At 44.0% G+C, this 27,872-nt stretch overlaps 1 long non-coding RNA gene across 1 annotated transcript; it reads right to left on the minus strand.

Annotated features, from left to right (window-relative positions):
- Positions 1-11,815: 11,815 nt before the first annotated feature.
- LOC113913868 lies at positions 11,816-20,407 on the minus strand. Its single transcript, XR_003517284.1, has 4 exons — positions 20,287-20,407; positions 20,019-20,166; positions 14,741-14,938; positions 11,816-11,933 (listed from the first exon to the last, which is right to left on the minus strand). It is a non-coding gene; the product is annotated as an uncharacterized LOC113913868 (long non-coding RNA).
- Positions 20,408-27,872: the final 7,465 nt, after the last annotated feature.

A 27,872-nucleotide genomic window follows, 5' to 3' on the forward strand; every position in this document is an offset into this window, starting at 1 on the left:
GCAAGGGGAAGAGCATTTCTGATAGGGAACAGCATGAGAACACGCAGAGCTGGAAGTGAACAGGCATGATATGTTTGAGATATACTAACAAGACCAGATTGACCTAAGGGATGGGTGTCTGTTAGAGTGGAATGTAAAATAAGGCCAAATGAATTCAACAGGAAAAGATGAGAAAAAGCCTTTAAAATAAGCAGGGAAACAGATGTGTTCAATAACAAAGGGGAAGACATTGAAGCCTGGGGAGGCAGGAATGACGTGGAGAGCACAAATGTCATGTGTAACCTAAATGGATGTTCTCTGGAGTGGCACAGTGTTGTTGAACCTCAAACGTGGGAAAAGACAACAGCTTCCTCCATGCCCTTCCCAGGGCAACCCAGGAATCGGAATTGCGTTCCGTATCAGGGGAATAGTTTAGAAGGAATAGAAAAGAGTACCTTCAGACAGAGCAGCTAGGACAGTGGAGGGCTTAGAGCCAGATTCACGAGTAGAAGTTGAAGGAAAAGAGAAGACTCAACAAAACTACCTCCAAATATTTGGGACAACATTTGCTCTGAGTGGCCAGACTTGGAGCACTGGGACCAGCGAAAATACAGGAGCACTGTCCCTATTTTGACTCCTTATAAGGAAGAACTTACTAAGAGTCAGAGCTGTCCTCAGGAGCTAGTGAATTCACTAGCAGAAATGTCACTGAGCAGAAATGTCACTTATCAGAAATGTGTGTGTGGGGGGGGTGGATACAAATATTGGACAGGGAGTTAGATGAACTATAATTTGAAGTCCTGCAAGCATGAGAGTCCATGCTCTTCAACACAACTCCAAGTCCTCAATATCTATAGCAGGAAGAACGACATTGGGTTCTGATCATTACCATTTCATAAAAACAGGCCCTTATTCTGGGGCCCCCACCAACACTCAAACTGTGAGCATCTGGAAGGCACTTTACTTTCTCCTACCACCTGCCACCAAAATACAGGGTACCAGGCTCACCCCATGTGCTAGATGCTCTGAGTGTAGGGTTAATGACTTCATAATGAAAATAGAACCCTTGTTCTTGCTGGTGAAGTGTGGTGGGTTTTTTGTTCTTTTAGTTTTGTTCTGGATGGGTACCAAATTTTTATAGCCAAGGAGGAAGAAGTAAGGAAGAAAAAAAATTACAATGTGATTCTAAGTGCCTTTACCACACATTTGATTAGCTCTCTAGGGGGAAGAATAAAAGCTTAATCCGATCATTTAGGAAGGTGCACACAAGAAAAGAGACTTGCTTAACTAATGATTAGGAAATGTCTCTGTGCTAGAAAGTATCCTCTTTGCCTTAAGTGGTGAGATAAGTACTATTATTATAGGGAAATTCACACTGTTACTGAGTCCATAACTGTAATATAACTGTGACTTGCGAAGCACGTCTCATTTTCCAAGACATTAAAGTCTTGGGAGCTTAATTTACTAAATGTGCAAAATCTCTACACTGCCGTTCATACACCAAGCATAACACAAGGGCCCCCAAAGGAGTCTTTGGGACAGAAAAGTCACCAGGAAGTTTTCTGAGTGAGTACACCAATATCCCCCACTTTTTCTCCATCTGCTTGTCTCTGCACCCTCTGTAGCTGGACTGAAATTTCATTCTCAAAGGTTGTCAATTACTTTCTAGTTACTACATCCAGTGAGTTTTTCCTTTGTTCTCAAATTCTATTGCTCTCTGCAGCATTGTATTCCACCACCTTTCTGACACCTCATGTTTCTTTGGCTTTTGAGCTGCTTTGCTCTTCTGATTTCTATTTCTCTGACAGCTCCCCTTCTCTAGTACATCGTGAGGTCAGAACTCCCAGGTGCTATTGTGATCTTGTTCCTTATCCATTTCAGACCCCACTCATTATGTACATTTTTAACCAACACATCTGTGTAGATGATTCCTGGAAGCGAAGAGCATCTTATTCACCTCTTGTATCTTCACATCTCAATGCGTATCTCATATATGGAGTCAAAATACAATGAATTGTGTTCACAGATGGAGCACTAAGTTCTTTTTATTTTAGATCTCCATTTCTCACTTAAACTTGGATCTTCTCAACCGCGAAATTGCTAAAACCGAATTAATCATGTTTAGTAAGTTCAACTGTCAGAAAGCTTCACTGTTGTCATTACCTCCCAGCCAGGAGAAAAATCACTTGGCTCCCTTTTCTGACTTTATTTCTTTCATTCATATTCAGAGTCTCAAATTCATCTTTGTCTTGCTTGATAGCCCACCCCCAGTCTGTGTCATCAGGCCTCTGTTCTACCACCCACTGCAATTGACATCACTAAGGTCACTGTTGACTTCCTAACTGCCAAGTCCAATGGATACTTTAGAGCTTTTATCTTTTTGGATCTCTTTTAGGACTATTGTCCATTACTTCCTTTTAAAAGCTTTTCTTTTGGTTTTTGTTTTTCTTACTCACTTCCTACTTCTCTGATTTCTCTTCTGTTTCCTTTGCCAGTGTTATTTCCCAAAATATGATTCTGGTGTTTTTCTCCAATGTCATACTTTCTCTTGATATTGGCAAATACACCTTTGATTTGACCAGGCTCTGTACCTCTATGATCCCCAAATAACATATTTCTAGTCCAGATTCCTCTGCTGAATTCCAAGCCTAAAAGACATCTTGACTTGGATGTTTACAGGAACATCAAAACCAGCACAACTAACATGGAACTGTATGGGTGACCAGCCCAGCACTGAGACAAGCTTGCCGCTCTTAAACCTTGTTTGGTTGTCTCCTTTAAACAAGTGGTGATTAGCATTTTTGATTTGTGTCTCTAAAATAATTTGGAAATACTACCGCCCTCCTTCACATTTTTAAGTTGATATCTAGAATTTTTTGTTATAAGTTTATATATTTCAAGAGATACAGTTTTTAACATAGCGTAAGGATCAACTTTTTTTTTTAGATTATTTATTTATTTATTTATTTGAGAGAGAGGGCACACGCATGCACTCAAGCTCAAGGGGGGAGGGCCAGAGGGAGATGGAGAAGCAGACGGCCTCCTGAGCAGAGAGCCTGACATGGGGCTCAATCCCAGGATCCTGGGATCATGACCTGAGCCAAAGGTAGACACTTAACCAGCTGAGAAACTCAGGTGCCCCAGGATCAATATTTTATTTTTATTTATTTATTTTTATTTATTGGATCAACATTTTAAAATAAAACTATCATAGCATTTAAAAAAAACTTATGCAATGGAATCTCAATTGCCAATTTGATACTCAGAATCATTCATTCGAAAATACATGGATGAACTTTTTCCAGTTTTATTGAGAAATAATTGACATACTTCACTGTAAAAATTCAAGGCTTACAGCATGACGGTTTGATTTACCTATATTGTCAAATGGTTAGGACAACAGGTGTAACTAACATCGTCTTCTCACAGAGATGTAATAAAAACAAAGGAGAAGAGAAAAGCAGAAGAAAAATGTTTCTCCTTGTAATGAGAACTCAGAATTTACTCTCTCTTTTTACTTTATCCTGGGTGATTCAGGTATTTCACCTTTTGAGTGACCCTGCCTTTCCCTTCCCGTTTGAATTCCTGCTCTTATGTTTTATTTTTTTTATATTTTATTTATTTATTTGTCAGAGAGAGAGAGAGAGAGAGCACAAGCAGGGGGAGCGGGAGGCAGAGGAGAAGCACCCTCCCCGCGGAGCAGGGAGTCCAACGTGGGACTCGATCCCAGGACCCTGGGATCATGACCTGAGCTGAAAGCAGACGCTTAACCGACTGAACCACCCCGGTGTCCCTGCTTTTATGTTTTAAAATTCACCAATAAAGAGTGAGCCCACCACCTCAAGGGGTCCCACCCGCCACCAGCTCTGCCACAGACTTGGTGACTTAAACAAAAGATTTTCTGTGTAAAGGATTTACTCTCAAAAACTTTCCTGTATATCCTACAGGTGTGTTATCTGTAATCATGTTGTACTAGTACTTATTTATCTTACTGGAAAGGTGCGCCTTTTGACCACCTTTCTCCAAGTCCCGCCCCCACCCCCACCCCCCCAACACTTTTTTAATGGTTAAAAATGTTATATAATTTCTCTTTGACCTTATGATTCCCATTTAACTTTCCCCATTTTAATGCTTGGAAATCTTCTACTGCTCACCATTCACACTTCTCTGAATCAAAAGTATAAATTGAAGTTGAAAAAAAAGTTTATTTTGATGCCTAAATATCTATGTGTTGAAAAGAGTTCTTTATGAGAATTGTAATTAATACGTAATCAACAAAAATGTAAGTATATTGACCTTTTAAATTAAATATAAAAAGTACATTATTTTATTGGAAATGTGTCACTTAATGAGACAGATGGGACTTTTATTGTTTTCCCCGATCAGTTCATGTATCTATGGTTCAACATAACATATTATTAGAATAAAATGGGGTTCAGCACCAATTCCATTCCTATCTTACTGTTTCTAATTTATATATCAAAAACAGCACTGCGACCTATCCTTTAAATGTGTATTTAGTGACCTAACAGGTGACAACCCTAGTAGGTCTCCTTTGAATTTCAAAAAACCTGGAAACCACCTGACGTGAATTAGTACTTGTTACCTCATCATTATAATCAACTGCAATATTTTAAATACTCCTCTTTTTTTTGGCACCCCAGAAAATTTTTCCTGAGTCAAAGCACTATGGGAATATTTGGAATAGGTGGGGATATGGTTTTCTCGTAAAGTGGAAGAAGAGCCTTTGAGAAAGGGGAGTTGGAGAGGGGCTAGTCTAAGGCCTTGACTGTGGGCTTGTCCTCAGGCAGATGGGTTTGGACCGGACATGTGTGGAAAGTCATTCGCTTCAAGTATTCATGCCCAAAGCTGGATGGCAGTAATGGCCGCTACTTGCTGTCCATTTGGTATCAGCTCCCCACTTCCCCTTTCCTAAAAAAGCTATAATTTGGTTCCAGTAGCTACCCCTGTCGTACAAGGCACAGGGGAACTTAACCCTGCCCAGATCCAGAGGAGAATCCTGACTCCTCGTAAGCCAATCAATGCGTGGGTCCCCGAGTAGTAGTTACTCACTCCTGCTATCTGAGTTGACCCCAGTCAGACTGGAGGTTTGTGAGGAGAGATTCCTCTCTCTGGTGGGATGTGAACAAGGAAGCATGCGGACCTCTAACTGCCGCTGGTAGTCATTTGGGGTCAACCAGGGGAACCCATAGTAGGATAGCTGTAGACTGGAAAGAGAGAAGGAAAGACACCAGGGCTTCAGATGAACCTGGGGCCTGCCTGACCTCTGCACTTTCTGTTACAAAGATAGTAAATTCTCTTATTTAATAAAACAGTGATCTGCACCCACATAGGCATGAGTGAGCAGATGAACACCTAGTATCAGCCAATCTGTATTTTCTCTTGCCGGGAACTTTGTAATACTTTTTTTTAAACTGATTTTCCCGTTTCTATTCTCTCTTCCTTGTCCCATCTATCCTATTTACACTGTCATCAGACTGATTTTTCTTTTTTTTTCTTTTTTGAGAGAGAGAGAGAGAGAGAGCATACAAGCATGGGGTGGGGGAGGGGCAGAGGGCGAGGGAGAGAGAGAGAGAATCATAAGCAGACTCCAAGCCCAATGCGGACCCCGATGAGGGACTCAGTTTCACAACCCTGAGATCATGGCCCAGGTCGAAATCAGGAGTCAGATGCTTAACTGACTGAGCCACCCAGGTGCCCCAGACTGATTTCGTTTTTTAAACACCTCTTTAACAATCTTTCAGAGATTCCCACAATTTATAGAATAAAATCCACGCTTCCTGGCTTTGGTATTCCATGTTCTGCAAACTCTGTCACTTGTTTACATTTCCAGTCATCTCTTAAAACCCCCCAGTTTATGAAAAGCAGTGTGGCACATGAAATAAAAGCACTGGGACCTAAGTTCACAGCCTGACTTCCCTGTTTACCACCTCTATGATCTTAGGCAAGTTAGTTAACCTCTCCGAGCCTTTGTTTTCTCACCTGTAATCTTTAGGTAATGCTATGTACCTCGAAGGGTCATTGTGTTGGTTATAATTGTGGGTAAAAAAATGTAGAGTTCAGAGGTCATTCCAAAAAGTAGCACTAGGGGCGCCTGGGTGGCTCAGTTGGTTAAGCGACTGCCTTTGGCTCAGGTCATGATCCTGGAGTCCTGGGATCGAGTCCCGCATCGGGCTCCCTGCTCAGCGGGGAGTCTGCTTCTCCCTCTGACCCTCCCCCCTCTCATGCTCTCTCTCTCTCATTCTCTCGCTTTCAAATAAATAAATAAATAAATCTTTAAAAAAATTCAAAAAATAGCTCTAGTTGTTCTTGTTGTTGTGTTCTAGCTTACGTAGCAGCCATTTCTAGGCTACTTGCCTTTGTGTAAACATGCAAATCTATTGCAACCACCCGGAATGCCCCCAACTGCCACTCTTTTCTCTTCCTTCTCCTGTCTGGAGAACTTCTACTTTTGATTCCATACTATCCAGATGTCACGTGCGCTATGCAGCCTTCCCAGGGATCTTGGCAGAAGTTCACCCTCTGTGCTCCCATAGCGCTTCAGATCGACCACGACGATTTATATATCTGCTACTAGTCCGTGGAATTCTGGATGGCTTGCATTTCATCTCATTCATTTTTGAAGCTCCATGACAAAGAATGGTGCCTGATCTGTTGAAGGAATGAGAAGAACACAGATTACGGCATGTGGAAAATCTACCCAGGAAATATCTTGAAGAAACTCCGTGCCTTATGGCAGCCCCATTGGTAGTTACACCTGATCTTTGTGTACTTCCTCACAGTTTATGAAGCACTTTACACATTTTATCTTAAACAATAAAATCCTTAACCAATCCTACAAGGTGCTTTTGTGATTATCTCTACATTAGGAGGTCTAAAGGGGTGAGGGATCAGCCCTGATCAACAACCAAAAAGTGTCAGACTCAGAACACAAAGCCAACCTTTCCCAAAAGAATTCTGTGCATGATTTGGGCACCAAGCCAGTCAGTATTTGAGAGACAATGGAGTCCAACGTGGACTTTATGTATTATGGATTACCAAGAATATTTCTCCAACCCTTCATAGTACCAGAGTACCATACTGAATGGCGCAGCTGCAAGAGTGTTCAAATGAAAGTTGAGAGATCTGGGTTGTAAACTTTTTTCTGTTACCAAGAAGTTTGGGGCCCATTTATGTGACTTTTCTGGGCATGGAAGAAGTTTTCAAGATGATCTCTAAGGCTCCTTCTGGTTTTAAAAATCCTTAGTTAGTTGGGACGCCTGGGTGGCTCAGTTGGTTAAGCCTCTGGCTTTTGATTTTGCCTCAGGTCACCATCTCAGGATCGTGAGATCAAGCCCCATGTTGGGCTCCACGCTGAGCATGGAGTCTGCTTAAGATTCTCTCTCTCCCTCTCCCTCTGCCCCCACCCCCCCCGCTTGTACACTCGCTCTCTCTCTCTCTAAAAATGAATGAATGAATGAATGAATAAAATCTTTAATTAGCAGGTAGCTGCAGTATGACTGGCTACATATATTTCAGTAGTGTTCTCTAGTTTTAGACAGACTGATAGAAGGCAAAGTTGTAATTTTATGGAAAAGAGGCGATGGCAGGAAAGGAGAGAAACGGAGCATTCTAATCCTACAACCTATGCTGGCCATTGTCATTTGCCTCAGTCTGGCTCCAGAGATTTCATGAGGAATGAAAACAAAGCCCCGTTCTTTCCCTGTATAATGAGATAAAACGCCGTTGTCTCTTCTCTTGCCATTAATTCCTTTAGAAACAGAATAAATTGATTTGATAACTTTGATCAAAGAGGATGCATCCTTTTCCCTCCATAGACCTCTTAACTTCCAGGGTCAAAGAAGAAATCAGAGAAAAATTGGTTTTGAACTCTGCTTCTTAGAACAGCTTATACTGCATTTTAATTTAATTTGTTAGAATTTCACCTTTTGCCTTTGACTGATTAGATGAAATAAAATTAAATCTGGGGGATCTATGTTGCAAAGATGGCTTAATTCTTCCTTCTGAAGTTGAACTGTCAAGGCCATAGACTACCCTCAGGTAACTTCCCAGATTACCTCCTGCAGTGCTGGCTTCTAAGTGTGTGTCTGATATAAAAATAGACCCAGAGCTCTCTTAATAGCAGAGCTAGACTGCCTGCTAAGATAGTTCTGCACTGTGTGCATTTGCAGCAGTGGGAACTCATCTGTTTGGCCCCAGCATTTTCGGCTGATTATTGGAATCATACAGTAATCCAAACCTTGGGGCCTAGGGCAGAGCCTGGGACACAACAGCTGTCAACAAATATTTGTTAACTAAACTAACCTAGTCTAGTCTTTTTTTTTCCAAGTATCAATCATTTATTTATTTTTTTATTATATTATGTTAATCACCATACATTACATCATTAGTTTTTGATGTAGTGTTCCACGATTCATTGTTTGCGTATAACGCCCAGTGCTCCATGCAGAACGTGCCCTCTTTAATACCCATCACCAGGCTAACCCATCCCCCCACCCCCCTCCCTTCTAGAACCCTCAGTTTGTTTCTCAGAGTCCATAATCTCTCATGGTTCGTCTCCCCCTCCAATTCCCCCCCTTCATTCTTCCCCTCCTGCTATCTTCTTCTTTTCTTTTTTTTTTTAACATATAATGTATTATTTGTTTCAGAGGTACAGATCTGTGATTCAACGGTCTTGCACAATTCACAGCGCTCACCATAACACATACCCTCCCCAATGTCTATCACCCAGCCGCCCCATCCCTCCCACCCCCCACCACTCCAGCAACCCTCAGTTTGTTTCCCGAGATTAAGAATTCCTCATATCAGTGAGGTCATATGATACATGTCTTTCTCTGATTGACTTATTTTGTTCAGCATAATACCCTCCAGTTCCATTCACGTTGTTACAAATGGCAAGATTTCATTCCTTTTGATGGCTGCATAATATTTCATTGTCTAGTCTTCTTTTTAATACAGGAACCCTTCCGCAGGATCCCTGACATGACCATCGAGCTTTGGATCAAACACTTCACTGGCCAGGAACGTCATGAGATAGCTTGCTTATTCTAATATTTTCTAACATTTTATCGAATCTAATATAAATATATAATATTTAGTAAATATCTACTATTTCTAATATTGTTCTAATATTTTCCTCCCTGCCCCCATGAATCCCTGTTCTAGAATCAGAGAACAGTAGCATTTGATAGAAATCCTCCTGTTGGCAAACTGTCAGTTCTCATTGACATCTGTTGTTTGTAATCTGTTTGATTTCCCCCCCCCACCCCTCCTATTTCTAACATCTTTGTTCTCCTTTAGGGAACCCATAACTTCTCCCTAGTCCTGTTTCTAACGTTTGTAGGCCCAGGAACAAGAGTTAAAATGGAGGCAGCCCATCCCAGTTACATAAAATATGCTCTACGATTTTACTTTCAGAATGCCCCAATTTTTAATTTTGTGCAAAATTGTGTTTTTTTTAAAAAAAGATTTACTTTTATTTATTTTTGGGCGGGGAGAGGCAGAGGGCAAAGGAGGGAGAGCCCTAAGTATATTCCATGCTGCTTGTGAAACCTGACGGGGGGGGGAGGGGGGCTGGATCTCATGACCCTGAGATCACCGCCTGAGCTGAAACCCAAGGTCCCATGCTTAACCAACTGAGCCACCCTGGTGCCCCAAAACTGTGGTTTTTAAAAGACTAAAAGTCAGCAAAAAAAAAAAATCAAATGCAACCGAATTTAATTATATTTACACATGTCTGGGTGTGATGTTGAAAGACTGGCAATGTCCAGATGCACAGTAAATTACATATTTCCTAAATTATTACATGTTTATTCCACAAAATATATTTGTCCTGTTTTCATCCTAGCACAATCACTAATTATGTTAGCATAATTAATGTTTTCATATAATTTGTGTCCTATTGATGATAATCTAAAGCAGGGATCAGCAAACTTTTTCTTAAAGGGCAAGATAGTAAATATTTTAGCCTTATGTGCAGTCTCTGTCTCAATAACTGTACTCTGGTATTGTATAGCGAAAGCAACTCTAGACAATGCATAAAGTAATGAGCATGGAATGTGTGCCAATAAAACTTTATTTACAAACACAGGCAGGCAGTAATCAGTAGAGCTTGTCAACCCCTGTTCTAAAGGAATTAAAAATAAAATAGAATTTTAGTAAAAATGTATAAAACTTAGGGGCACCTGGGTGGATCAGTCGTTAAGCACCTGCTTTTGGCTCAGGTCATGATCCCAGGGTCCTGGGATCAAGCCCTGCATCGGGCTCCCTGCTCGGCAGGAAGCCTGCTTCTCCCTCTCCCGCTCCCACTCCCCCTGCTGTGTTCCCTCTCTCACTGTGTCTCTCTCTTTCAAATAAATAAAATCTTTTAAAAAAATTTATAAAACTTAAATGTCTATCAAGAAACTAAAAATATATAACAAAATAAAATTATTTTCATATTTTTTCACAAATATTAGTTTTTCTTCTAAAATAGTCAAAATTATCTTTAAATGAAAAGACTAGGGGTGCCTGGGTGGCTCAGTCGGTTAAGTGTCTGCTTTTGGCTCAGGTCATGATCTCAGGGTCCTGGGATGGAGACCGAGCCCCCGGGGGCTCCCTGCTCAGCAGGGAGCCTGCTTCTCCCTCTCCCTCTGCCCATCCCCCCACCCCTGCCCCGCTCATGTTCTCTCTCTCTCTCTCTCTCAAATAAATAAAATCTTTAAAGGAAATTGAAAGACCAAACATAAATTCTAATTTTAAGTAAAAATTGTTTAAACAAAGCTGAAATTTTAACTTGGGGGGGTAGATTTTGCATACATCTTACTAACATCTCTTACAAGAAATAAAATTACCCACAACTCTAATGTTTAGTGACCATGCAGCTGCCTATGTAAAGATTTAATATCATACTTTATGCATGCTACCTTTATATTTATATCTCTATCCAGGTCTATATAAATATTAAGAGTAGTATGCATCATTTCATATTATAAAATGTTGTTCAGCCACGGGCTTGTGGTTGTGAAGCTCATTTGTGAGTTATCTATGGAACCATAAAAAGAAAGACAAAGAGAAATAAGAAAGTGGGTAATTAGTGCTAGTGGGAACAAATATTTCAGAATTCATACCATGTAAGAGGAAGAACATGACAATTCATAAAATAATAAAACATGGAATTGCCTAAGTGCTTGTCCTATTACCCCAGGAATTCTGTCACCGAAATCCTCTGCTTACTCCACAGTATTAACTGTCTCCAATGTCAGGGACAGCATAACCCACAAAAAATAGCATTCTTTTTCTTTTTCCTTTTTATATTTTTTAAATCTCTATTCATTTGACAGAGAGAGAGAGCACAAGCAGGGGGAGGTGCAGGCAGAAGGAGAGAGAGAAGCAGGCTCCCCACTGAGCAGGACCCCCCCCCCCCGGATTCAGGGCTCAATCCCAGGACCCTGAGATCAGCATCTGAGCCGAAGGCCGACACCGACTGAGCCACTCAGGCGCCCCCAAAACTTAGCATTCTTAATGAGGTTTTTCTTTTGTTTTAAGGACACAGGTTAAGATACGTGAGAAAATTTCTTGTGCCTGACTGGTGTTAGTCACAGGAATGGATGTTTAGGTTTATGGGTTGTGCAGTGCCAATGTTGAGAACTGTTCCCACGTGACAGAGTGTTCTTGAGTAACTATGGGGTGTGTGTGTGTGTGTGTGTGTTTGTGATATGCGGAGTTCTCTAAAGTGTGAGTCCAAGGTGGGGGACTGGCCAATATCCATTTTCCATTCCCTGGGATTAGGTAATAGATTCAGGGTTGGGGAGGCAATACGAGTCAGAATAATGAGGTCAACTTGAGAGTTTTATTGGAATTAGAAGGAAAACGAAGCCCTTTTCACATGGTATAGTTACAGTGGGGGCTGCAAGTTTCGAGCCGCTGGCTGTCATCACATGGAGAGACCTTGCCTGAGGATGAAGACAGACAGAGACAGTCAGGGCCCAGAGATAGAGACTGAGTCACAATGTCATTATTTGAGGCTTTGGCTCCTGCTGTGTCTGAAACCTGACATATTCCCAGATTTTTCAGTTATGGAAGCTATGAAGTTTCTTTTCTGCTTAAACCAGTTTCACTTGGATTTCTATCATTTGCAGCCAGGAAGACTCCAATTAATATATGATATTCTGGACACTGGAATCCATTTATTTAATGACTCCCTCAGAATTACCTGGTCTCCTCTGCCTTTGACGATTTCTCGAAAATTAGATCTGATGTCCACACAGTACCTACTCTCCACTCTCTACTCTTAGGAACTCCTCAGATCTTGCACAGCAATTTGGGAAAGAATTACTGGTAGACTTTACTGGTCACTCTACCAGAGGAGGTAAAATACAAATGTTAATTGCTTCAGGGTCAAGATATATGGTATTGCCTTGCCATCATGTGTACTAACCTCTTGGGTCTAACCATTAATGACTGTAGTAATGGTTCCAAGTCTTCAGGCCTCCCTGTACCTATGTCCTTTCTCATGTGACTTCATAGAGTCCTCCGCCTCTGACTCTGGGTTTGGCATGGCTTTGACCAATGAAGATATTAGCAAAATTTTCAAGGCTTGAAAGACACTTGTGCATTTCCATTTACTATTCTTGCCTTCTGTCATTACCATAAGAAGATTATGACCTGGCTACCCTGGTAGAGGGTAAGAGACACACAGAACAGAGTTTATTCCCTCCAGTCATGCCAATGGAGCCCTAGATCAGCCATCAGCCAGCCGACACCATGCAGAAGAGGGCGCCCAGCCAAGATAACTAGGGTGACCACACCAACCTGCAGTAGGCTGTTGACACATAAGTGAGCCCAGCCTAGATCAGGTAAACCCCACAGACTCATGAGCTACGTGTTTATTGTCATATGCTACTGAGATTTTGAGATTTTTTTTTTCACAGACCATTATTAAAACAGTGGATAACTGATATACCAGTCGAAAAGTGCTACCTCTGGTAGGTTCTGTCAGCTTTGTTAGACTCTCAGTTTGGGTCTTTCAGATGCTAAGAAAAAAGAGACTTAAGGGGCACCTGGGTGGCTCAGTCGGTTAAGCATCTGTCTTCAGCTCAGGTCATGGACCTGGGAGTCCTGGGATCAAGCCCCACATCCTCAGGGAGGCTGCTTCTCCCTCTCCCTGCCACTACCCTGCTTGTGCTGTCTGTCCGTCGGTCTCTCTGTCAGAAAAATAAATAAGGTCTTAAAAAAAGAGAGACTTGAAATATTACCTCTCTGGAGTTCAGATGCAACTGTACAATTAGGAGTTATACTTAAGAGTGATCAAAAGTTTCTTGAAGCACAAGGAAAAAAAAAGAAGCAAAGCATCTAGATCAAAAAGGAAGAGCTAAAACTGTCTTTATTCACAGAAGACATGGTTGTGTATGTAGATAATCCTCGTATTTGCATAGCTGTTCTATATTCTATATCTTACAGATCTCATATCTTAATCCAAAGGATTCTAAATTCATCGTATGTTATATCTGCCAACTCTCGGTGGCTTGCATTTTATGTTTAGTGATGTTTGTGAGTTCACTGTCAAAATAGGTGAGACATTGGGGAGCTTAAGTTGGGGATGGAGACATTTCCTTACAGGGAAGATTTGCTTTTGCTTTTGCTTTTGCTTTTGCTTTCACTTTTGACAGTGACTAGAGGGTGCATCTGATCTGGGACTGTGTCAGTGAACTTGCCCCCACCTCTCGTACCCTCCTTGCTCTCCCTTGAGGGCTTCAATTCATGGTGGAGCCCCAGACTTCCTTTCCTCCCCCTAAAGGCTGGCCCAAACCTCAGCATCCTGGCAGTACCACTATCCATCCTCCGATCGATCTGGCTTGACCTCTCTCTTTCTCGTTCACATTCTCTCTCTTTTTGCTTATGTCTTTCCTCTTGTGAGCCTGGTAATGTCTCAAATAACATATCCTACCAGGCTTTGCTGCTTTGTAGCAGGTGCCCCTTGGAGCACACCGTCAGATATTGCCAGAAAAGGAAGAAGTCTGCCTTGTCCCCTTTCCCCCTGCTTTTCTCGTCCCTAACACGGGGTATTGCCTGCAGATACAAAAACCCTAGTGCCTGCTCAGGGCAGAAAAAATGTCAGTAGCTCAGTCTTCCCATCTGGTGAGGCTTGGCACTGAGACATATTACTACACAGTAATGAGTATCTGATGTGATCAGGCTGGGTTTGGATGCTGACATCTCCGATAAATAGCTATTTGGAGTCCCCACTTCGTTTCAGGCCCCAGAATGGGGCTCTAGCTTTGGATCTGACCCCCAGTTCTGAAGTTAGTCTATTAGCCTGCATCATGCCCATAATCTCTTCGGGATTAGAATGTTGGCCCAAACCCCTGCCGACCTAACAGGGACTCTTACCATGCTCAGCTCTTCCCAACTCTCTCCCTACGTAGATGGGATTCTAATCACTATAACCCTGGTTATTTCTGGAAATGAACAGATCTCTTAGAATCATAATGCAGCTTATTTTTCCCCAACATTCTTACCTGGCCGCCTAGAATTTCACACTTCTGTGTCCAGGAAAGAGAATACTTTCCGGGTGTCAATACTTTTTTCTGAATTACAGCTAAGTTTTCTTGATCTGTAGACACTGGGTGGGCCTACCCAGGTGTCCTTAAACAGCTCAGGCTCTCTAGCTAAGACAATTTCTCCAGTCCCGTCTGGGCCCCGTTCATTCACCCAGACTTCTGCTACTGCTCCCTAACTCAAACGAACTCCCAAGACTCACCTCAAATGCCATCAACTTCAGGAAGACTCCCCTGACCTTTCTCTTCTCCCCAAGCTGGATGGATTTGTTCATTGCTCAAGGATCCCTTGTTTTCATTCCATTTATTTCACACTTGCCCTATAATCCTCTTCATCTCACCCTTCTTACTGGATTGCAAATTTCTTCAGGGAGGTGTCTGACATCTTGTCACTCCTGAGGCTTATGAACGGAAAATAGAATTGAATTAAAAAAGAAAACCGTATTCTTAACATCATCATTTTTTATAATTGTATTCCCCACCCCAGCCCTTAGACAGGAGAGGGCTTAATAGTTCAATGAACACAGACACAATTATTTAATCTTTCCTGGAAAGAAAGTTCCCTTTCTCTCCATAGCAAAAAGACCAATCTTGGGTTAGGAAAGAACGGAGGAGGAAATGGGTCTCAAGATTGGGGGACTTTGGGAATTCAGAGAGAGCAAGCCTTGTGTTTCTGGTGTCAGGGAAAAATGCTTGTGCTGGGAGCAGACACCAACAGCATACGAAATGATAGTAATAAAGCAAGGGCCAGACACTCGGGCTTTGACACCTGTAACTAAGAGATATTTCTGCAGCCCAGCCAAGGAATCATGTTATCATTTCCTTTATTATTAAGCAGCTGGTGCTCCCGAGATGCCCCAAGCTTTTACTTCCTTTCTGCTCTTTTAGCAGTGGTATTTATTATTGCTGTCTTCTCCCATTTGTCTCCTGGGATTATCATCCTACATGACTCTATGTCTCCAGAGTAAACTGCTCCTTTGGAGGGTGTAAAAAATGCTAGATCCTCAGCAAGAGAAATAGGTTTCTAGCATGGACTCAGTGACTGAAGCTCCAATAAAATTAGAAGCCAGTCTCTTGGCAGAAGCCTGGCCATTTCAATAATCTTTGGACTTCAGAGTCCCCCCCTCTTCCATGGGCATAGTCAAAGGAAAAGGATCTCCTCAGAATCTTCTGAAAGCCCTTCTACTCACTGCAGCAACTGGCTCCACTCTGTGTGGGCCTAGTGATAGGCACGTTTTCTGTGCTCAGTTAAGGAGAGTCACATTCCTACTGCTTTTGTGGGTAGTGCAGGAAAAAAAGAAATACCGTATGCAAATGGTACACAGCCTAGGAAGGAGTGGGCCAACCAAATCTGTGGCTTGGAAGCCTTGGGGATGATGAGTTAGACTATAAGCATGGTGAAATAGGCTAGAGACATAAATCCTGGTGCTAGAGTTCTTTCAGCCATAGTCATTATACACTCCTGACCCCCCTCACCCTGGCCAGAGGGGGTTGGAGATGGGCTGCAAAGTATGTGTGTTGCATCCCGTTAGAGCTGCCTGAGAAGGCAGCTCACAAAAATGGGAGCCAGTTGAGACATTAGAGGGAAGGCTATTAGGGAGATATTAAATCATAAGGGATTGTCTTAAGTCATACCCTAAAGAGAGGCATATGGTATCAACAAGTAGGAGAAGGCCAAGGCCAAAGGTCTAGCAGGGCTCCTTTAGAATTTGACCCCGGGGTGCTCCAGTGCGTGTGTGTTTTTTTTAATAAATATAAAAATTAAAAATAAATTATATTTGCTTGAAAACCAATCACCGGTCTTTCCAAAATGGATTGTGAATCTGACGCACGGTACTTTCTCTCCTGGGGCCACCCTTGCAGGAGCCACCAAGTTTGCTCCCCTGAGCAAATGCACCTTGCATCTCTAACCAGTTTCCCTGTGTCCACTCCTCCACTCCCTAACTGCTCTCCACATAGCGGCTGGGGTCATCTTCTTAAGAAGTAATTTGAGGGGCGCCTGGGTGGCTCAGTTGGTTAAGCGACTGCCTTTGGCTCAGGTCATGATCCTGGAGTCCCAGGATCGAGTCCCGCATCGGGCTCCCTGCTCAGCAGGGACTCTGCTTCTCCCTCTGACCCTATCCCCTCTCATGTGCTCTCTCATTCTCTCTCTCAAATAAATAAATAAAATCTTAAAAAAAAGGAAGTAATTTGAATCCTGTCATTGTGCTGCTAAAATTCTCAAACCGCTTCCCATTCACTGGAGACAAAATCCGAAATCCGAACTCCCGCCCCCAGTCTACAAGGCTCTGCAAAGATGCCCACTTCCCCAGTTCGCTCCCCGACTCTCCCTTCCCTCCCTGCTGGATGTCAGACACTGCAGCCTCCTTTCGGTTTCTGAAACTGGCCGAAGTCGCTCAAGCTCTTTGACTTTGCCCTTTTATTTTCTCTTCCTCAAACAACAACTCCTGGATCTCCACAGGTCTGGCTCTTCATACGGGCTCAGCTCAGGTACCTTGAGAGGAGCTTTCCCCATCCTCTGGCAAGTTCACAGCTGTGCTTCATTTTCTTCTTAACACTTGCCCTTATCTGAAATTGTTTACATGTTTATTTTCGGATTCTTCCCAGTAGACTCTGAAAGAGATGTTTACTTATTTATGAGAGAGAGAGAGAGCGCACACGCACATGAGAGAGAGCACAAGTGGAGGGTAGGGGAGGCACCGAGGCAGAGGGAGAAGGCAGGCTCCCCACTGAGCAGGGAGCCTCATGTGGGACTTGATCCCAGGACCCCGGGATCATGACATGAGCCGAAGGCAGACGCTTCACTGATGGAGCCACCCAGGCGCCCCTGAGAGAGAAGATACTTGTCTTGTTAACTCAGGTGTTATCCCAGGTGGCAGATTCTCAATTAATATTTGTTGAATGAATGAATGATGTACGCAAGGATTTAATAAGCGTACTTTGATGTCCGTGGTAAGCCTATCCGAACGGTAAGTTCATTTATATTGGCACGACTGGTTCTTAGGGACTCCAGTTTGACTCCGCTTTGGTAGCGTTCAGTTACGTATTTAATCATCTCTCCTAGCGCTGTTAGAGATTCTCCAGTCTCTGCTTTTCTGGAAATTAAAATGGAATTCGGGGTTTTGGTCTTTCGCTTTCCCACGATTTCCCAGAATTATCAATGCGGGTCTGAGATTGCTTTAGGTATTTATTGCAGCACTTTTGAATGGGTCTATCTGAGCCTGGACACATGACCTGTAGAAGAGTGACTGCAGGCTCTCCCTAGGGCCTTTTCGCTGAATTGGGGTTTCCCTTCCTGGTTCTTCTCTTGTGCCTCCTAAGTCTGTAGGACCCACAGGAGAGGCCTTTCACATGGTGGTTTACAGTCAGTCGGTAAGCAATTCCCAGGACTGACTCTGCAATGACCTCCTGGGTTCCTGCTGTGCCCCTTACCTGCCTGAACAGGCAGATGGGGAAACAGGTGTTAAGATCTGGATTCTGGGGCACCTGGGTGGCTCCGTCCGTTAAGCATCTGCCTTAGGCTCAGGTCATGATCCCCGGGTGTTGGGATCGGGCCTCATATTGGGCTCCCTGCTCCGTGGGGAGCCTGCTTCTCTCTCCCTCTGCCTCTCCCCCTGCTCATGCTCGATCATGCTCTCTCTCTCAATAAAGAAATAAAATCTTAAAAATAAAAAAGACCTGGATCCTGGCTACCTGAGTTTGCATCCCAGCTCTGCCACATGCTGGTGATGTAAACTTGGTCTTGGCTTTTCTCATCTATAAATGGTCCTGACCTTGTAAGTTGCCCAGTAAGTACCCAGCTCCTCGGGGACAGGACCCCCCCCTTTGTTCTCTCTAGTCCATTCGGGAGCGGGATCCAGAAGCTGGGCACCCCCACAGACCTCCCTATTGCTGACTGCACTCCGCCCCATCGCCTGTATCATTGTACTCCACCTTTCATCTCCTCTTTGGGGACCTCCCTGCTCGGATTGCTGCCTTAGTACCTGTCACAGTCCTCTCCACATGCCATGTACCGTCTCCCTGGATGGGCTTTTCTCATTGCGTGCTGTTGTGCCTCTCCCCAAGCACAGGCCCTACTCCTGGCAGAAGACTTAACTTTTGGGTCCTAGACTTTGTTTGGAATGTCCTACAGCCAAACCAATTCTGCTAGCCCCTAACATTAGGTGGAGCGACGGGTGGCAGAGGACTTATCAAAGGACAGGGCATTTCGGCGTCAGTCATCACTGCTGAACAGCTTCGGTGATTGCCTGTGGGTGTGTGTGCTGTACTTAGTGCTGCTCAAAGCCATCCAATCAAGACTCAGCACCCACTTCTGAGATTTATAGTACAGCCCAAGATCCCAGGTTGACCTCCTAATTCTGCTTTTCCCTCACGTGTTCCGACCTGGTTTCTTTTTTGGCCTTGTCTTATTTCTTTCAGGCTAGGGGAAATTAGAGCCAGGGAAAGCCTTTTAAAAAAAAGGCTCTAACCTGCTGTGTTCTCAGTAGCCACTGCCTGTCAGGAATAGAGCCTGACACGGTTGAGGAGTTGGATAGATTTTCTCTTTGAGACACTTCATGTTCCAAAGCTTATTAGCCATATTTCTGATGAGCTAATTGCCTGGCACCCCGTACGGGTTCGCTAAGTTTTTTTTTTTCTTTGTATTAATTAAAAGAGGAAAACAGAGTCAGAAGCAAATAAAGACCTAACCTTAAGATTGGCAGTCAACGGCAGCTCAGAGACTCTGTGAGCGTAGGACAGGTTACTTCTTAGAACCCAGACTTTGAGTACTCGCTTTGAGTCAAAGGGGAGCTCAGGAGTCACCTCTCCAGGGTCAGAGACTTTGGCCCAGCATCCTGCATAAGTGCCCAGTGTGTCACCCCAAGGGGTGGAGTCCTGGAGAATGGGAGTTCTGTGTTTTGGAGACATGAGGAGCTGTTCCAGTGGAGGAATATAGGGCATAGGGAGCCACCTTGGGCTCTTTCCCTATTCTCTCCTTGGAAAAGCATCCCTCGGAGGAGTCTTTCCATTTCAAGCAATATGGAAGAAATCTCTTAGGGTCCATCTAATCCAATGCTATCATTTTATAGATGAGAAAAGTGAGGCCTAAAGAAGGGAAATAATGATCCCAAGTTCAAACAGCTTATTTCCAGTGAACTTTGGACTTGAGTTTGGGCTTCCTGAGGCCTAGGTTTGTATTTATTTACCACCTAAGGCTGCCAATCATCTATATCCCACCCATATCCTTTTGCCTCTATTTCTCAACAACGTGTCACAACACCCAGTGGGGAAAGAGTAGAAGAAGCCATTTTAATCCCTGAGGTCAAATGTGCTTCCTAAAAAAAGGCCTGGAAGCGCCTCACCCTCTCTGTGGCTGGACTCCTGGTAGAGCCTTGTTTCAATGCCAATAGATCCTGCTGGGTTGGGCGATGCCCATTGTCAGGGAAAAGTCCCAACTGGATTAACAGGTGTGGTTCATGGACTGAATCCCACTGCCCTCACCTGAAAGCAGGCTTCTCAGAGCACAAGTCCGCAGGTGATACCGACCAGATGGGTGCTCCCAGGAGGAGGAGAGGAAGAGATGTCCCCTGCTTGTCACCCCTCCCCCAGCCACTCTGGCTTCTCTTTGTGCTGGGCTGACAAGGGGCAGCTGGAGACATTGGCAGGGAGATAAGCAGAGAAATTAGCTAAGGGCCTGTGGGCAAAGGCCAGCTTGGAGGAGCAGAAATGACGGTCCCAGAGCACCCTTCCCTCAGAGGCAGGCCCTTACCCTGGGGTCTAACTATTCAGTAAGCTGGTGTCCACAGCCCTTGCCAGAGCAGCTAACAATACCCTGGCTAGCCACCAGCTCTCCCGCACGTGGACTCTGGCAGCAGTCTCCCTGTTTAAATCCTTGCTCTGCCCTTACTAGCTAGGTGATCTTGGGCACATTACTTCACCTCTGGGCGCCTCGTTCTCCTTATCTACCAAAGGAGATAATGGTACCTATCCCATTGCATGACTCCTAATTAAATGAGTAAATAAAAGTAAACTACATCTGTTACCGGCGACCAGTTTCTAGGCCAGAGCAAGAGAGGAACAAGCTGGAACCCAAAAGCCAAGGCACAACTACGACCTGGACTAAAGGGAGACCCAGCACCACCAGACGGTGGACCTGAACTAACGCGAGTCCTGGCTCGAAGAGACTTCCAGCTCAGGTTCCCACTCGGGTCCAAAGTGCTAATGAGGGGAGTGCTTCATCCTGATTGGTTGGAATGGCCTCATTCTGATTGGTTAGAACGGCCTCATCCTGATTGGTTGATATTGGCGGGCAACACAGGCTCTCATTGGCTCTTTTTGGAGCCGGGGTCCTCTCTTTTAAGTCCCGCTTGTAGAGGGGCCCATGCTGGACGCCTCCTGGTTTTGCAATAGTAGCCGTTGGTAAGCGCCCCACGTGTGTGATGTTTTTCACTTGGAGCTTGTTCACATGATCCCTTGTCTCGCTTCTAACGGTGCGTGAAATTTGTAGGCATTAACTATAGCATACGTCCTTTTTTGGTGCTTTTTTTAGAAAGTGAAGGTTTGTAGCAGCGCTGCACCAAGCAAGTCACTGGGCGCCATTTTCCAAAGGCATTTGCTCACTTCCTTCTCTGTGTTACATTTTGGTAATTCTCTCAATATTTCAAACTTTTTCATAGTATTATATTTATTATGGTGATGTGTGATCCGTGATTATGGCTCCCTGGAAGCTCAGATGATGGCTAGCATTTTTTTTTTAGCAATGAAATATTTTTAAATTAAGGTATGGGCATTAATATTATTTTTTATATACAATGCTGTTGCATACTGAATAGACTATGGTGTAGCATAAATATAACTTTTGTATGCAGTGGGAAACCAAAACATTAATTTGACTCACTTTATTGCAATATTTGCGTTACTGCAGTGGTCTGAAGTGGAGCCTGCCTGGAGGTGTGCCTATGAGGATCTGCTTTTATTATTATTTATTATTATTATTATCATCATTAAGTTTTAATAAGTTTCCTACACAGGAAAAACTAAACATTTGGCCTGAAATCTATGAGAGGCAGAGGCAGAGGGACTCCAGCTCCTGGAACCCCTGCACAATGACTGGATATCCCAGGGACTCTTCTGGCCTTTCTGTGGCTTTTTGTGTCCCGCCGCCCCTCCCCCCCCCCAGCCATTTGCCCTTTGCAGGGACTGGTTTGGTCATGGGAATTTTTCGGGGGCATTCTTCAAGGAGTGACATGTTTTCTGATTCTTGAAAGCATCAAGATTTCAAAATTTAGAAAGTGCCTATCTTGCTAGAGTGACTGAGTGGTAGAGTAAGCCTTTGATTCCAGATGTAACTCATTTTCTACCTGTTTGACCAGAATAGGGTTACCTCTGAGCCTTAGTTTCCTCAAGCAAATTGGGAGAAGTGTTTGATCTATCTCACAGGACTGTTTGCAATCCAAAAAGAATATGTTTGAAATGTTACATTCAGATATGAAACCGTTGGGATTATTATTTGTCACAGATAAAAGATTAGGTTCCCATGTTAAATACTTAACTGTGTGGCTTTGGACAAGATACTGAAGCTTTGTTAAGACTTAGCTTTCTTGGGCACCTGGGTGGCTCAGTCGGTTAAGCATCTGCCTCCGGCTCAGGTCATGATCTTGGGGTCCTGGGATCAAGTTCCGCATCGCTGCATTGGGTTCCCTCCTCAGTGAGGAGTCTGCTTTTCCCTCTCCCTTTGCCCCACGCTCACCCCATTCATGTTCTCTTTCTCTAGCTCTCTCTCAAATAAGTAAACAAAATCTTTAAAAAAAAAGATTCTTTTCCTCTTCCTCTGCCCCTCTCCCCACTTGCATGCACTCTCAAAAAAAAAAAAAAAAAAAAGGCGACTGGGTGGCTCAGTCATTAAGGGTCTACCTTCGGCTCAGGTCATGATCTCAGGGTCCTGGGATCGAGCCCCACATGGGACTCCCTGCTTGGCGGGAAGCCCGCTTCTCCCTCTCCCACTCCCCTTTGCTTGTGTTCTCTCTCTCACTGTCTCTCTCTATATATCAAAAAATAAAGTCTTTAAAAAAATTAAAAAACAGCTTTCTCTTTTATAAAGTGGGGGGTGACTAAACTTCATCAGGTTAGTGTGAGAATTACAGGATGTTTTGAATTGCTAGCATTCCCTACAGTATCTGATACATTGTAATAGTTGTTACACAATACTGATGTTTTACCCAGGGCCCCCACCCCAGCCCCTTAATAAATACACAGCTGCACACCTGCACAGCCACACAGCAGGTGTTTCTGAGAAGGGCAAACACAGTAGAATCCTCTGATGACAGAACCACCCAAATGTCCACCTTCTCACTTCTCCAGTCTCAGCTCTGCAAATACAATTTATATCACAGAAGCTTCTTGGTCTATTTTGCCTGGGGGAAATAACAAAGCTTTACTCTCTTCTTTCCTCTTGCCTTTACTCTATTAGCTTGGTTTCACTCCAAATCCCATTGAAAAAAAAGAAAAGCAGAGCCTCACTGTGTTTCTGGCCAGGAGGTATAGGTGGCCACAGTTGCCTTCAGGGTTCTGACCTCTTGGAGGGGACAAAGTCAGCCCTTTTCTCATCCTGTGGCTGGTACCAAAGGGTGTCTGGTGTTTTGACTTGACCCCATCTGGAGCAGGTAGGGAAGAGTGAACTATAGTTATTAGGAAGGTTTAGTTTGGAAGGAGTCTCATGTTCACACCAAGTGTGGCTTTCTTGCCACACTTGGAATGAAGGGTAAGGTGAGTGTGGAGTCCAAAAGGATATGTTATCCTTAAAAATAAAATTGTCAATTATTTTACCAGCAAAATGTGTTTATTCAGGAATAACAGATCATTGCAATTCATAACAAGCAAGCTACTGCAAAAACCATAGGCAAGTCCAGAAAAGAGAGGAACACTATTTTACGGAGAAGGAGGAGGAAGTTGGGAGGTGTTGTTCTGAAGGAAAGTACACTGGAGAAAAGCAAGAGGTCAGGAAGATAATGGTTTCTCACTGGCTGATTTGCAAGGATACTGGATCTCTTGTAGGAGATGCAATGGACATCTTCCCTTCTTGGGGCTTATAATTGATGATTCTTTTCTGTTGCCTTTTCCTCTGCTGGGGTCTGTAATTGACAGTTCTTCTTGTAATTGACATTGAATAGTCCAGGCTTCCCTTTCTAGTATCTGGAGTTTACTTTAGTGAGGTGTCCCTTTATTAATTTTCACAGATATTTTGGATGAGTGGGAGAAAGACAGAATTAAATCACAGTCCTGGTGCCACATGCCTGGGTTCCTCCTAGAACTGGGGAAAAAATTATGTCTTCATTTCACTGTGTATACAAAGTGTTCTCTCCGATCAGTTGATACCATAGTTCCTTTTGTTTGTTTATTTTTCCAGTTTTACTGAGCTGTGATCAACATCTAGCACTGTATAAGTTTAAGGGGTACAGCATAATGACTTGAATTACATTTACTCTGAAATGATGACCACAATAAGCATGGGTCCTTTTCATGCACTAACAGGAGTCCTGGATCCTTCACATATTCTAGCTGACGGGCAGAGTCCAGTGCATGGACCCTTGGGGGAGACAACTGAGAAAGGAATTTTCTTGGCTCCATTTCTTCCTTAATTGGGCATTAATCAACATTTGTTCTATAATTGCCTCTCCTGTGAAAGAGAGAACTGTGTCGTATAAAGTGTGTTCTAGTACACAATATGCCTATGCTCCCCTAGGACTAAAATGACTGTAAGGAAGCTAGTAGTTGTCATTGAATTAATCTGTCCTCTTGCCCCATAAACCGTCTGAGCCTTAGCTTTTTTATTTTCAAAATGGAGAGGTGGATATTTTCCTCTACAAGTGGTTATAAGGATACAGACAGAATATAGATAGATAATGAATATAAACGTAAACATATATCAGCTAGCACAGTGCTCGGCATTTAGCAGCTACTCAAAGTAAGCTTTTTTAAAAAAATATATTAATGATTAATATTCTTTTTTTGCTCCCTTCTGAGCTTGCTCAGAGTATTTACTATTCGTTTCCTCCCAGCTCTGAGGGAGCAGAGCAGTGGTGGGAATGACCATCACAGACATAACATTGCATGAGGAGAGAGGAAAGAAGGATTGCACTTTCCGATTCAGCCGAACTCTGCTACATCACCAAAGCTGTCCATTGATAACCGAGGCCTGTGACTACCCTGCCGCCACCACTCTTACAGTCTTAACGAGGACTCACTGAATGCCTATCAGGAGTTATCACCGTTCTGGAGGTCACACAAACTGAGCCGGCACATTACCTGGTTGCGTTTCCAGGGTGTAGCACCGTTGTTCCCTAAATCTCTGCCTTAGATCAGTAGGTTCCCAAACGTTCTATGAGAGTTTCCTGACTGAATGCATTTAACAAGTGATGTGTGCTATAGCCCTCTCTTGTAAATTCAGCGTTCAGAAACATAAGAAAGGCTCTGAAAAGTCTTGCAGTAAGAAAACAAAACAAAACCCAAAACCCCAAAAACCCCAAATCAAAGGTGGTTTACTTTGCTTAACCCATTATTTCTCAAACGCACTTGGCCACAGAACCCTTTGTTGGAGTGCCACCTGTGAACATTCCAAGGAACTAGTGTTCCATGGAACAGGTGGCAAGAAACGTTGGTGTAGTTCAAAGAACAGTGGATACGGATGCAAGAAATCGCCACCATTTTAGCTATAGTAATGGGTGTAAGTCGATTATCCTCTCTGGGCTGTAAAATGAAAATATTGTCTGATAGACTCTCTGGGCCTCCTTCTAGCTCAGTGAATCTGTGGCTATAGCTATATTTATAGGAGATGGGAGGGGCACCTTTGTGGCTCAGATGTTTAAGTGTCTGCCTTCGGCTCAGGTCATGGTCCCGGGGTCCTGGGATCGAGCCCCGCATCGGGCTCCCTGCTCTGCGGAGAACCCGCTTGTGTTCCCTCTCTCACTGTGTCTCTCTCTGTCAAATAAAGAAATACAATCTTCTAATAAAAAAAAAACTAAAAATAAATTTTGAGCAGTTTCAAAAGGGATGGAAGGTAATTAGCATATATTCACTGCTTGCTATGTGCCAGATAATTTACAGATGTTATGTTAATCTTTGCAACCCTGTGAGGCTTAGAAGAGATAAATAACTTGCTCCACATTCGGTAACTGGAGACAAAGAAGTTGGAACGAATGTATTTTGGTGGTTCATTATGTATTGGGAAACATGCTAGTTGTTTCACATGTATTATCTTAGTTAATCTTCTCAACAGTCCTATGAAGGACATATTATGATCCCCATTTTCCAGATTAAAGTAGGTTGGATTATGAGAGAAGAGGGGAGGGATTTAGCAACTTGGTCAGGGTTACCCAGCTGGGAAGTGTAAGTATGAGGTCTCTAAGTGGGCGTCCTGGCCCAGGAGAGCAGTGTGGACAAACAGTATGAGTAACAGCTAAAATGTTTTATGATCCGTGTTCCAAGCAGTCTGCCTTTGGATCTCATTGACACCCGGAGCGGAGCCAATTACTTTCTCTGTTTTTCATTCAGGGAAACTAAGGCTTAGAGGGGTTAAATACCTGATTCAAGTTGACAGAGCTGGTGAAGAAGGGTGGGGCTGGGGTGCCTACTTCAGGGTTCAGACTCCTGCTCTGCTACCTGCTTTTCAACGGCCACGTTGGATAAAGGAACTGTTCCTGATTTATAGTGTAACTCCAGGGTTACGGCTCATCATTCTGTTACTTCAAGCACATGGTGTGAAGTAGGTATCATAACTTCACAAAAGAGAGTATATGAGTGTAAAATGTTGGAACCCACCCAGCAGGAAGGGGCCCTTGATACCATTGTCCTGAGGAGCAGTTTGTGGTGAGCTCTGTCATTAGGGTTATGAAATGTCCGGGGGTGCCTGGGTGGCTCAGATGGTTAAGCGTCTGCCTTCAACCCAGTTCATGATCCCAGGGTCTGGGGATCCAGTCCCTACTCAATGGGGAGCCTGCTTCTCTCTTTGCCCCTCCCCCTCACTCGTACTCTCTCTCTCTTCTCTCTTTCTCGCGTGCGTGCGCGCAAAAATAAATTCTTTAAAAAAAAATGAAATGCCCAAAACCAGACCCCTGTGAGTGAGAGTGAGTGGGAAGACTCTGCCAGTGATAACAACATCTTCTGGGACAGGAATTAATGCTATAACAATCCTCCCCCCCGCCCCCCAGGTCTTCTGGTGAGAAAGCCCTTTTGATATACATTGACACTACCAGGTAGTATTTTAGTTTCAATGTAAGAAGCACAGGGGGGAAATGTGCTCTCTTTTGCGGGTAATATAAAAATATCTGTGTCACAGTGGTCAGAATGCCAGGAAGGATAGAGAGGAAGGAGGAATATGAGAAGTGGAAAATGGGAATTTCGTAAAGCAGATCCTGTTAGCTGGATTTCTGGAAGATGGCAATAAGCAAGGATTTGTTCTTTCCCCTTTGGTTGGCCTCAGCATTTCATTCTTCACAGCCCTCCTAGAGGTAGGGAGGGCTTAAGAAGTGGTTCTGGGTAGACTGGTAAACTTGTAAACTGGCTGAGTATTTTTCCTTGATGGGCTCAGGTGCCCTCCCAGGAACATGGGTGCAGGAGGCGAGAGTGAATGAACAAGACTGTTGGGCTACCTCCTGGGCCACTCCATGTGGAGTATTCTTCTGTAGGCTTGGAAACTTGGGTGTCCTGACAACCACATAACTCAGGTCTCCTTCCAGCTAGCTGTGTGGCCCTGGACCAGTCAACGCACCTCTCTGAGCATTAGTTTTCTCTGCAAAATGAGCACTTTCAACCTGATGACTCCTCAGGCTCTACCCTGCTTTGTAGTGCTAGGATTTGGACACTCCCAACTCAGGATTCCACCCCAGCCTGAAGACCCTGCAGGTCACCTGTGGACTCCTGCTGATCTATGCCATTCGCCTTCCTCGCAACCCTTTTCACAGCTCTGCTGACACAGGGAGATCTGGTTTCCAGATGGGCCAATATCCCCTCCCAGCCGCCAGGCAGGCAGCCCTTCTTCTCCTGCCGGTTTCCGCAGTAAACTTGATGGTCTGATTTTAAAGGGGCGGTTGGTTTTCAAGGACCTGGCTGGTTGTGCGTCCCGGAGAGTTGCACTGCAGTGCTAAATGTCTGAGCGAGGCAACACCGGGAGAATCCAGGCAGCAGGCTGCACCCGGGGAGGGAGGGTGAGGGGAGGAGGGAGAGGAGGGGGGACGCGAGGGAGAGGGGACTGAGCCGGGAGCGGAAACCACAGAGGTAGAGTCGGGACGACGCGAGGAGGAGCGCAGAGGCAGGGAGGGGGCAATGCTTATATAGACCGTGGGGACTCGCTGCGGTGAC

This window comes from Zalophus californianus, chromosome 11 (genome assembly GCF_009762305.2).
Source record: "Zalophus californianus isolate mZalCal1 chromosome 11, mZalCal1.pri.v2, whole genome shotgun sequence".
Lineage (NCBI taxonomy): Eukaryota > Metazoa > Chordata > Mammalia > Carnivora > Otariidae > Zalophus > Zalophus californianus.